Genomic DNA, 10190 nt, shown 5'->3' with positions numbered 1-10190 from the left:
AACTTCTGATTTTTCTGCTGCCTTCTTGTTATTTTTAGCTTCATTAGTGTTTAAAAGTAATCTTTGCCAACTTTCTATCTTCCTGTCCTGCTTGTCACAATAAGCAGAAATGGGAAGAGGAAGGTCATGATTCTAAAATAGCATAATTGCTATTAAAATAGTAGGAAGAAAATTCATTAAAGGTTACTGTTTTGCTCTTCCTCAGCCCTACACAGTTGTATTAAATATCACATTGCATATAAGGCTGTCATCTGATGCTATTTATCCAGGAATGGAATACTTCCTCCTSTAAAAATGAATGTAGATTTCAGTATTAATAATATAAATTATATTTAACAATTAGTAAAATAATGAAATAAATGTTATCTCCATGTAAGCYGAAAAAGAGGAGGCAGTGGATGTTCTAAAAATCAGGACTTTCAGTGTTATTCAATTGAGCTAATCAAGACTGGGCTGAGTGCCTTGTCTGGATTTCTTTGGCAAAGTGATGAAGTTGATGTCTAATCTGGTTTTAAATACAAATAAGGGAGCGTTTGCCACTTCTCTTTACCAGTTCCGTGGATTAAATCTGGTCCTGTATCCACAGAGAGTAGAATACATGTAAAAGTAAATAATAAACAAACAAACAAAAATAAACTYTGAAAAAAAAAGGTTTAATATCTTTTAAAATATGTTTGTTTGGGGGAAAATAGAAGGCAGGTAAACTGTATCTTTGTGTTATCTGCTTAGCTGTTTTTCTTCCATGAGAAGATGCTCTTTTTTGGATAAGCATAGCAAATTTCTGTAGGTGTTTATTCAAGTGTTGATGCTTTCTTTAAAAAGTTGGCTTTTTGAAGATTAGGGGTGGGTTGGGAGGAGAGGTTAATTTGGTTTTGTTTAATTTGTGCCACTTGGAAATAGGTTTGTCTCAAACTGGAAGTGCCATTTTTATATGAGAATAAGAATAGGAATATGGAGTTTTGTGTGGTCTGGCTAGTACATGTTCTGCTGTAGAAAAAGCGTCATGGAAAATCCGGACATACTGTGAGTAGTTTTCACACCTCATAAGTTTAGCCATCTGTGGCAGATGATCTGCTCTGTGTGTTTGTTGTCAGGTTCAGCTACATTTCTTCAAAAGGTGTGAGGATWGTGCCTGCCCTGGGATCATCTGAGCGTATTTTAGGGTGAACCCTTATGCTTTGGAAAATGAGGCATGGAAGGAAGGAGGAAAGAAAAGTTTCAGGCAGAAGGAAGTTTAAGAAAGATGCTGACAAACTGCAGAGAAGAGAGAGAATATATTTGCAATTGGAACTGAAGGTGAAATCAACTTTTCCTGCTGATTATGCAGAGTYTATTGCAGGACTGAAAGCTGCTGAGTTGTTGGAATGGTATTAAGCCTGGAACACAATTATCAGCAACCAAAGAGAGTTTCACAAACTTCTTTTTGTTTCTATTCTATTCTAGCAGTGTGTAAYACTGGGGCCATGCTATATAGTACCAGAGCAGAGTAAGAAATATTCTTTCCTACAACAGAATATGCTAATAATTGCAAGACACTTTTGGAAAGAGGGGGAGAAATTTGATGCAGACCATTCTGCAGGTGCACAGCAGTATGGATGAAGCCAGGGCTGAGCAGAAAAGACAAAAAAGCTTAGCTGTGATGGATATAGAAAGGTCTGAATTAGGCAGGGGGGCACTTGGTGAGTTTGTCTAATCTGTGCCCTACAGCAGCAGCTACACAGATATTGTTCACCAGCAAGAACCACATTTTAGAGAAGGTGGTTAATCAGGGCTCTGTTCACTCTGCCACCTTTAATCTTAGACAGGGGAAATAAACATCATGGGTAGAGAATAAAGTAAATATTGCCTGAATGATCAAACTGAGCCAAACTCAGAGCCCCTGACTGCTAAGGAGAGATGTCATTCCTGAAGAGCTAAAGAGGTGGTGAGACTCAAAAAAAAAAAAAAAAAAAAAAAAAAAAAAAAAGATTAAAACTCTGCTTCAAGCAGATAATGCATGAGGAGCAAAAAAAAGAGCTCAAGAGCTGAAACTACTCTAGTTGTGGTGAGTGGGACTGACCTCTTGTCTTGAGAGATTTACAGGTGACATCTGTGTTGCGTGGCTGTTTCCACAGCTGGCAAGAGAAACAGGTGTGATTATGGARTGAGCTGAAGAAAAGTTGCACTTTCTTTCAGTTCAGAAGTCTGGAGGACTAGCTCAGATTAACTCTGCACATGATGCCTGTGCTTGGGCAGATGAATCCTCACTCTTGTGAGCAAACAAGGGCTGTGGCACAGCATGTGGTGTCTCTTCAGCTACCATCCTTTGGAGAAAGTCTGTAGTGAAGGAGAGGCAGAAAAAGCCAAGATTTCCTCACACCATTTTTGGTTTGGTTTTTTTTTCTTTTCTTTTCTTTTCCTGTAAAACAAGTTTGATATTTCCTTTCTTCCAGAGATAAAGGTTGTTTTGATGTTGATTGTTTCAAGATTTTTTTTTTTTAATTGTAGCTGAAAGTTTTCAAAGTAGCCTGGTATCTGCTGAAAACAGATGGTGTTAATTCAGCATATGCATATCATACTTATAAGTATAAACTGCTCTGAATTTTTCTGCAGTATTTTCTGGCCAGAATTCTCAGATTGCAAAGGAAAAAAATTAAAGTATATTGTCATTTACTGAGAAAAATTCCCTTTTACAATCCAGTAAAATTTTTCATAGATGAGATCTGACTTTCAAATAAAATGTATTATTCTGACTGAGGGGTACAACACTTAACAATTTGTGTGTTACTTGATGAGAAACAGCGTATTATTGATTACTGTTGGTGGATGAGCCCTTGCTAAGGCTATTTCATTACATGCAGAAAGATTTATTCCAAGGATTTTGTTATTTGAAGCTAAAGTTGACTGATATCTTTCTCTACTGCCACAAGTAGCTTTGTGATCAGCAAATCCCAAGGCTAGCAGTTCATGTTTTGGTGTATTARGTATAGCTTGTTTCATTTACCAATGGCAGAATCACATTGCCACTGTATTATAACACATTACCACAGTACAGTTCTTTTTTTATCAGTTAGTTAAATACAAAAATGGGTTGTGTTGGACCAAGGGCTCATCATGTGCAAACAATATCTACTTATTAATCTATCACACACATCAAATTGTCCATCCACATCATAGTACTTTTGATAACTTTTGACAAGGCAGAGAAGTTCTGAGTATTTACTGTTCTGTATTTTTGTAAAACATCTTATAAAATCAGTGAAGCAACAGAGGGAGAAAAAGAAGTGATGACTGATTAAGAAACACTAATTATTTTGTATGGTAGTATAAAATGTTATAGTATAGGACACAGTCATCATGAATCTACAGGCTTTGTTTTCATCTTGTTAAGCACCTACCTCAGAGGAATTCTAGTTTTGCCATTTGTATTTCTCCATACAGTGAATTTTTCTCTTGTTTATTTTATTGTTGTGCAATACATAGAATCCTATATACCTTGTCCTCTGTTTTGCCATTTATATGATTTTTGGGCTGTCAAAGTRGAATATGCTTTAAAAATCTCTTCAGGAATTTTCATGAGTCATGAAGAAGATGGTGTATAGAAAATTCCATTCATTTTATTCTTTTTTTATTTTCAACGAAAATTGGATATMTTCTCAAAAATAATTAGCAGATGAGGAAAGATTTTAATTCACAGACAAAGGGATTTGTTTTAAATTCTTTATCAGACTTTGGCCCTGGACTAGAGCTGCAGTACTTTAGCTCTCAGAGTACTAACTGGAGTTGATATTGAAAACACAGTGTTGCAATGGTTGAATAGTTTTGGTTGTTTTTTTTGTTTTGTTTTGGTTTTGTTTTTTTTTCTGTGAAGTCTCTCAACAGTTTTTAACATACTGATATATAAATTAAATACTTGGAATATTTAGCATATTTTAGTACAAAGTATTTAGGAAGCAAAAGTAGGTATCACCTGCATAGCAGCTATATTTTTCCTGTAAAGTTTTAAGCCTTTTTCAGCAAAGCATGAAATCTCTATTTGTTATTCAAAAAAGAAATTCTGACCATGTTCCTTTGGCTTGAGGACAGGCTTTCCCCCTTCTTCTCTTCTTTCCCTTTTCCCCTTCTTTTTCCTTCTTTTTCCTTCTTTTTCCTTCTTTTCTTTTTCAGCGATTGAATAGTGGGGAAAATATTGAGCCCTCTTTTGGTAAAAAGATTTTAATGCAGAAGTTGAGTACTGATTGATAATTTGACTCTTTCTGTTGGATTGACAGATGCCCAGTGTCTGAATCAATCTGCCAGAGATTTTGCCCATTGCAAAGTAACCGAGATACCTGCAATTCTCAATGAATTTGATATTATTGAACAGTGAATCTCTCACATAAACTGCTCTCCCAGTACACCTTGCAAAGATAAGTAATATGGTTTGAAAGATAAATAGCAAAGGATAGCAGAGGGGGAAAGAAATTAAGAATAAAAAAGAAAATAATTAGTTTTGAAGGTAATGTTACTGTGAATTAGCCASAAATGTTTTCCTTTTGCATAAGGCTTAAACTATGAAAAAGAAAAAAAAAAATGCAAAAAAAGGGGTAAATTGTRCTAAAGTAATTGGATAAAGGGACTGTCTTCAGTGAGCAGAAAAAGTAGACAGTGTAGATATGGTCYATAGATATAAGTTAAGGGAATTAAAATATAAGTTTGTGAATAACATGTATGTTGTCTAAAATGCTTTGAATGCACATACATGGAATGTTGTCCATATTACACTATGTAAATCAAAGTTTCAAAATACTAGATTTCATTTTTTTCTTCCAAACTGATTTTTCAATTACATATTTCTGCTGATTTCAACTGCTATTTCTAAATTTTAGAAATTGAGGAGGGAATTGCCCCGTTACCCTTTACAAGAAAATTTGTCAGTCCTTCTCCAAATGAAATCAGTCTGTATAAAACTCTCTTCTGTGCAAACAACTGGGAACAACTATTATGTYTGCTCTCATAAAGTAGATGAAATGTGGATTTAGATCCCTTTGAAAATTAGACTGAAAGGGCAACATCTGTCTGTAGTTTGCATATCAAATTTCCTTTGAATTTCTCCCTTTTCCCCTCAAGATCAAAAGCAGCATATGGGCTTTAATGTGTTTAACTGAGGGAAGAAGTTGATATCTCACGTCACATCAGCTGTTAGGAAGTGCACTGTGCTGTCCCCCTTGCATTTGAAGTGAAAATGGCAATTTCAAACAATTTCACAGAGAAAATGAAAGGAGTAAGGGGATGGAAAGTACAAAAGTGCTCATCTGAGGAATGAGTGACTCTGACTGACATGAAGGAAAGCAAAAAAACCTGAAAAAAATTATATTGTTTTGGAATAGGCTATTTCTAAAAATTTTATCTTGGTGTTAACAGAAAAGAAATTTATCTTTAGAGGCTTCCAAAAGAGTGGGGGGGAAAAAAACAARAGAGAAAATCAGACTGACTGGCATCTCAGTGCTGCTGTCTAGTGATTTAGAAATTAGTTTTCTGCCTGACTGCGCAGTCCCCAGAGCAGCATACTTGCAGAAAAGGACAAGAGTTACATTAAAAGAAAGCTCTAGTATATTAYTCATGAAGTAGGGTGTTTCACTCCCAGACAAAAGGCCAAATTCAGCTCATCAAATTAATATTCCACTGCCCTTGCCAGCAATGGCAGCCAAGACAAGGCAGTGCTGTTGTATGATAAGGTTTTACTATTGGGTAGAATTTGCTCAGGGCATGTATTACTCTATTGTCAGCTCTGCTCATGACACCATCTTTTATTAAATACATGTTTCTATATATTTTCCTTACCATACACAACCAATCTGCTTCCCTCAAGCTGATGGCTTCATTGGGGGCTTCCCACACTCTGTGGTTCTTCAAGCATTAGAAGTTCCCTGTGTCAGCCTTAGCCACTGGGGACAAGCTTCTCCATATCCTTGCTCTGATGTTTGCTAATGAAAGGTTAACAAAGCTGGTCCCCTCTCAGCAGTGGTTAACACACAATAAATAGTAAGACCAGAAAGGTCCATAAAAATCTACAAGAGAAACTTTCATTGCTCAGGACAAGTAAGAAAACATCACTCAGTATCTCTGTCCGCATCCTATGAGAAGATGCAGTTGAGGATTCCATGCTGAAAATGAAGTAATCTAATCTAAAACTAGTAATCTCCCTTGGTATCTTAGGAGTTAGGTCTCATTTGCAAGCAATTTTAAAGATACTGTTAAATTACCAAGAGGTACTTAATGAACGACAACAGATTTTCATGGATTTTTGTGGTAAATTTAATGTTTAAAATAATGAATTGCCAAAATTTCTGAGTCTTTCTTCTGATAYATTTCTAACAATGAAGTGCACAAGCTGTAACACTGAATAACACATTCCAACCCTTTGTAAGTAGAACAGCTGTGTCACAATTACAATTTTAACTGGGTTTTGGGACTTTGGAGGGGTTGCATTTGGGAAGGTTTTTATTACATGAAAATGTCCAAGATGTGAGAGATGGAAAGCTAACTGCAGCACAGGCTTCACCTTAACAGTCTGCCCAACCTTAGGTGACTACTTTTCTGAATGGGAGAGTAATTTCTGTCCCTCCACTACCTGACATCTTATCAGATGAAAAGAGTTTATTCACAGTAATTTCATCTAACACGTCAGCATTCATCTCTCAGCCTGATGCCAGTTGTAAGTTTTCTCAGCAAGTTTRTTGACTGCATGGTCATTGAAGACAAAGTATATTGTTTGCAATGTTTTTCTGGTAACAGAAAAATAAGGATACAGCCAAATTCCTGCTGACATTTCAAGTCTATTACAAATCAGCACCAATATCTCAGGATACCTAGCCCTGCAGAGGRTGAGTCATTCTTCCTCTACAGTATACAACATGATTTTCACCATGCTGTTGAGTCTTCTGGGGATTGTGGCAGAGAGGGATAGCTTCATCTATAATCCACTTTACATTTGCTTTTCATAGCACCACAGGCTGCATTAGCTTTACATCAGCTTACCTATTGCRCAGAGTCTGGTGATGGCAAACTAATAAGATTCTGTCATCAACAATTGGAACTGGTTCTGCAGATGTATGTATTATGCACGTTGTATACAATTTTTTCATGATTTTTCCCTATTTATGCAAAAAAAAAAAAGTGCAGGTGTGTTTTGTCATCTCTAAAGTGGACAGAAGGAGAAGTTGAAGCTTGTTTGTGTTGTGATCACAGAAAATGTTAAAAGAGGAATGAATAATGARGGCTGCATTTTTACTAGTAAAATTCAAACCATGAAAGGAGTGTGCAAGAGTTGCATGCTCAAGTGTGAAAGCTGAGCTCTCTGAGTAAATGAAACGAATATTCAAGCATGGCTAGCAGAATGGAGAGCAGCATACTGTGTTCAGAAATTCATTTGAGAAGAGGACAAGAAGGATTCTTTAACTGGAATCAAACAGGTTATTTAGAGGTAGAAAGTCATCCCAGGTGGGATGGTCCTGAGCCATTCAGTCCCCCAAAGTAAACTATCTCTTCAAACAGATAAAAAGTACTTGACTGATTCTCATAGTGGGTCAGAGTCTTGCTGGCTTTGTCAACAATGACATCAAATTGGAATAGATAAAAATAGGTAGAAAAAYATATTTTTAGAAAGATTTGCAAGGAACAGGCTGGTCATTGCAAAGGAGTTATTCCAAAGTCACTAGGCAATTTAACAAGGTTCACATGCCTTTTTCCAGATGACCTCTACAAGTTCAAACTCAGACAACAACTSACATCAAGAATAATATGTATTGGCAAGGCAGAAAGGGAAGGTTTTGCTAAGTCTGTTTGCATGCAACCTTCAGCTCGGTGTTTTGACTTCCATACGGTGATGTTATCTTGTCACTGGGGGGCAAGACTGACAAGACTTTCTCATATGTTTATTTCAAAACTTTGTTAGGCTTAAGGTGTGGTAGTGTAAGGGCAAGCTTGATTGTTCCTCAGTCCTTTGATTTGTAGTATTGGGGAGAACATCACTGTAGCTTTATTGCTTTGGACTTATTTTAAAGGGTCAGCTTCACCTCAGAAGCAGATCTGGTTGTCATTAATTCCATCCTGAAGCGATATGCCGGAGTAGTGTAAAATTATACAAGGGTCAGCAATAAAGTAATAATATTTATATGAAGACCATAGTAAAACAAAAACCAGAATAATTTACTTCTAGTTTTTGAAAGTTACAGTCCACATTTAGAGTGAACATTTGCTAACCAAAAAAATATTTTAAAAAATTAGTGAGGATGCTGATTGATAGAAGTAAACGGATTAGAATTTAGATGGAAAACATGATAAAATATATTAGAAAATTTCACTGATTATTCAGTCAGAGAGCTTGCTAAAGTCACCTCTCTGACATCTAACTTAACCTTTTAACCAGTGATTGTAAGATCTAAGAATGCCTGCTTGTATTTGGTAATTTTATGCGGCTCCAGAGTGGTCTCATGAAGGTTTCTGRCACATCTATGGGTACTTCAAATATAAAATGAGCATAACATTATAAATGTGAGAGAAGGACCAAATATATAGGGATAGGACAAGGCARCACAATTACTCCTTTCCATTCCCAATTCTTTTGGATAAAGAGATTTGAATTTGGCAAAGATCAGCCCTAGCTTGTCTTTTTTTTCCCATGCTATATAAAAAATTCAAAGGAAATGCAAAACTAATGACAGCCACTTTAAAGTTGTCTGCCAAAATACTGCAACTGAGGTTACCTTCACTCTACTAAGATAATTCTCATAGAGCATGCTGACTTAAGTCGTGATGGAAATATTCAAGAAGATATAGGCACACATTAAACCACAGAACTAAAATATATCTTTTTCTTATGCCAACATATATATCAAGRAAAAGTAATTAAGACTTGCCTTTTGTGAGAATAGCAGCTGAGAACCAGGGGTTATGAATACTTTTTCAAAAGCAAATGGTACATCTTCCTATAATGTCTAKTAGCATAACTTTCTTCACAAATATAGAGATCTAAAAACAAAAAAATGAGATTTTTTTTTTAATAAAATGCATGGTAATCTGACACTGCGATTTATGCATGAGCAACTTAACTATCATCTGAAAATATTAATTCSATAAAGCACTGTAGACCTTTTAATGACTGTGTTTATTAATAGTGCTTCCCCATACCAGTGGCCATCTGTGACAGCTTCACCATCTGTGATTCCTATTTCAGTTCAGGAGGGGGAAATAACAGTGGTATTGCACTGATTTTACAATATAATCATTAGCCAACTAGACCTACTGTAGAAGATTAATTTGTCTTTGCTTACAAGTACACACTGAGCAAGAGAAAATTAGCTTCTTTGATTTGTTGGCACAACATGGGTTTGTGAGATGGYCACGGGAAGCTGAAAAGATTAAATTGCTTTTACTGAAATCTGAAACATGCAAAASTTGATGGAATTTAGATGAAGAGCATAAAAGAGCTTAAATTGCACTTCAAAAGGTGGTGAAATGTTTCCTTAAAGATCCATGGCAAACARTGTGTTGATTATTATAATTTGTTAAAGCTAAGTAACAGAGGAGCAGCAAAAGGGGATTGTGAACACTTTTTAAAAACTTWTACAGTTTGTTGAAGTCATATTAAAACAAATTGAAAAAATACCGATTTATAAAATCCTAATTAAAATTAATCTAATTGATTTCTTATCTGAATTAAGTAGCATTTATTTCAAAAGAAATTGTTTTTAATTAAAACAGCTAATGCATGGAAAAATGCTGTCCTTGCCTGAAGAGGGAAGACAGTCAAGCTGATCAATATTTTTATTCTTTCCTTATTAAACTGGCCTAAAATGTTTCCACATGTTGGTATTAACATGTCTGCATTCTGTAATTACAGCGCTGATTTTTCTTCTGTTTCAGTGTATGTGTGTAGRTCAATCCCTTTTCCTTTGCTAAGGCAAGATTTGTAAGAAGTTCTTTGAGAGATGGGATACAATTTCAAAGTTATTCAAATCCTTCACCTTAATCTGTGGCACATTGTGTGGGAGCCTAAACCTCAAAACTAAGAGTACATTAATAATTATACAGATCTTTTTTTATTAAGTGTTATATAAAAGCGTGGTGTATAAATTCCCCTCCCACACACATATACATTGAATATGTTTATGGACAAGCATGCAGAAACTAAAAAAAAAAAAAAAAAAAAAAAAAAAAAAAAAAAAAAA

General features: G+C 35.4%; 1 protein-coding gene across 1 annotated transcript in view; it reads left to right on the top strand.

Moving 5' to 3' along the window:
• PCLO (piccolo presynaptic cytomatrix protein) overlaps positions 1–10190 on the top strand; it is a 316269-nt gene that overhangs the window by 169611 nt on the left and 136468 nt on the right. The window lies entirely within an intron of this gene.

This window comes from Malurus melanocephalus, unplaced genomic scaffold (assembly GCF_030028575.1).
Source record: "Malurus melanocephalus ecotype Western Australia unplaced genomic scaffold, MMel_1.1 scaffold_478, whole genome shotgun sequence".
Classification (NCBI taxonomy): Eukaryota; Metazoa; Chordata; class Aves; order Passeriformes; family Maluridae; genus Malurus; species Malurus melanocephalus.
The sequence above is the reverse complement of the archived record's forward strand: the minus strand, read 5'-3'. Positions and strand labels throughout refer to the sequence as shown.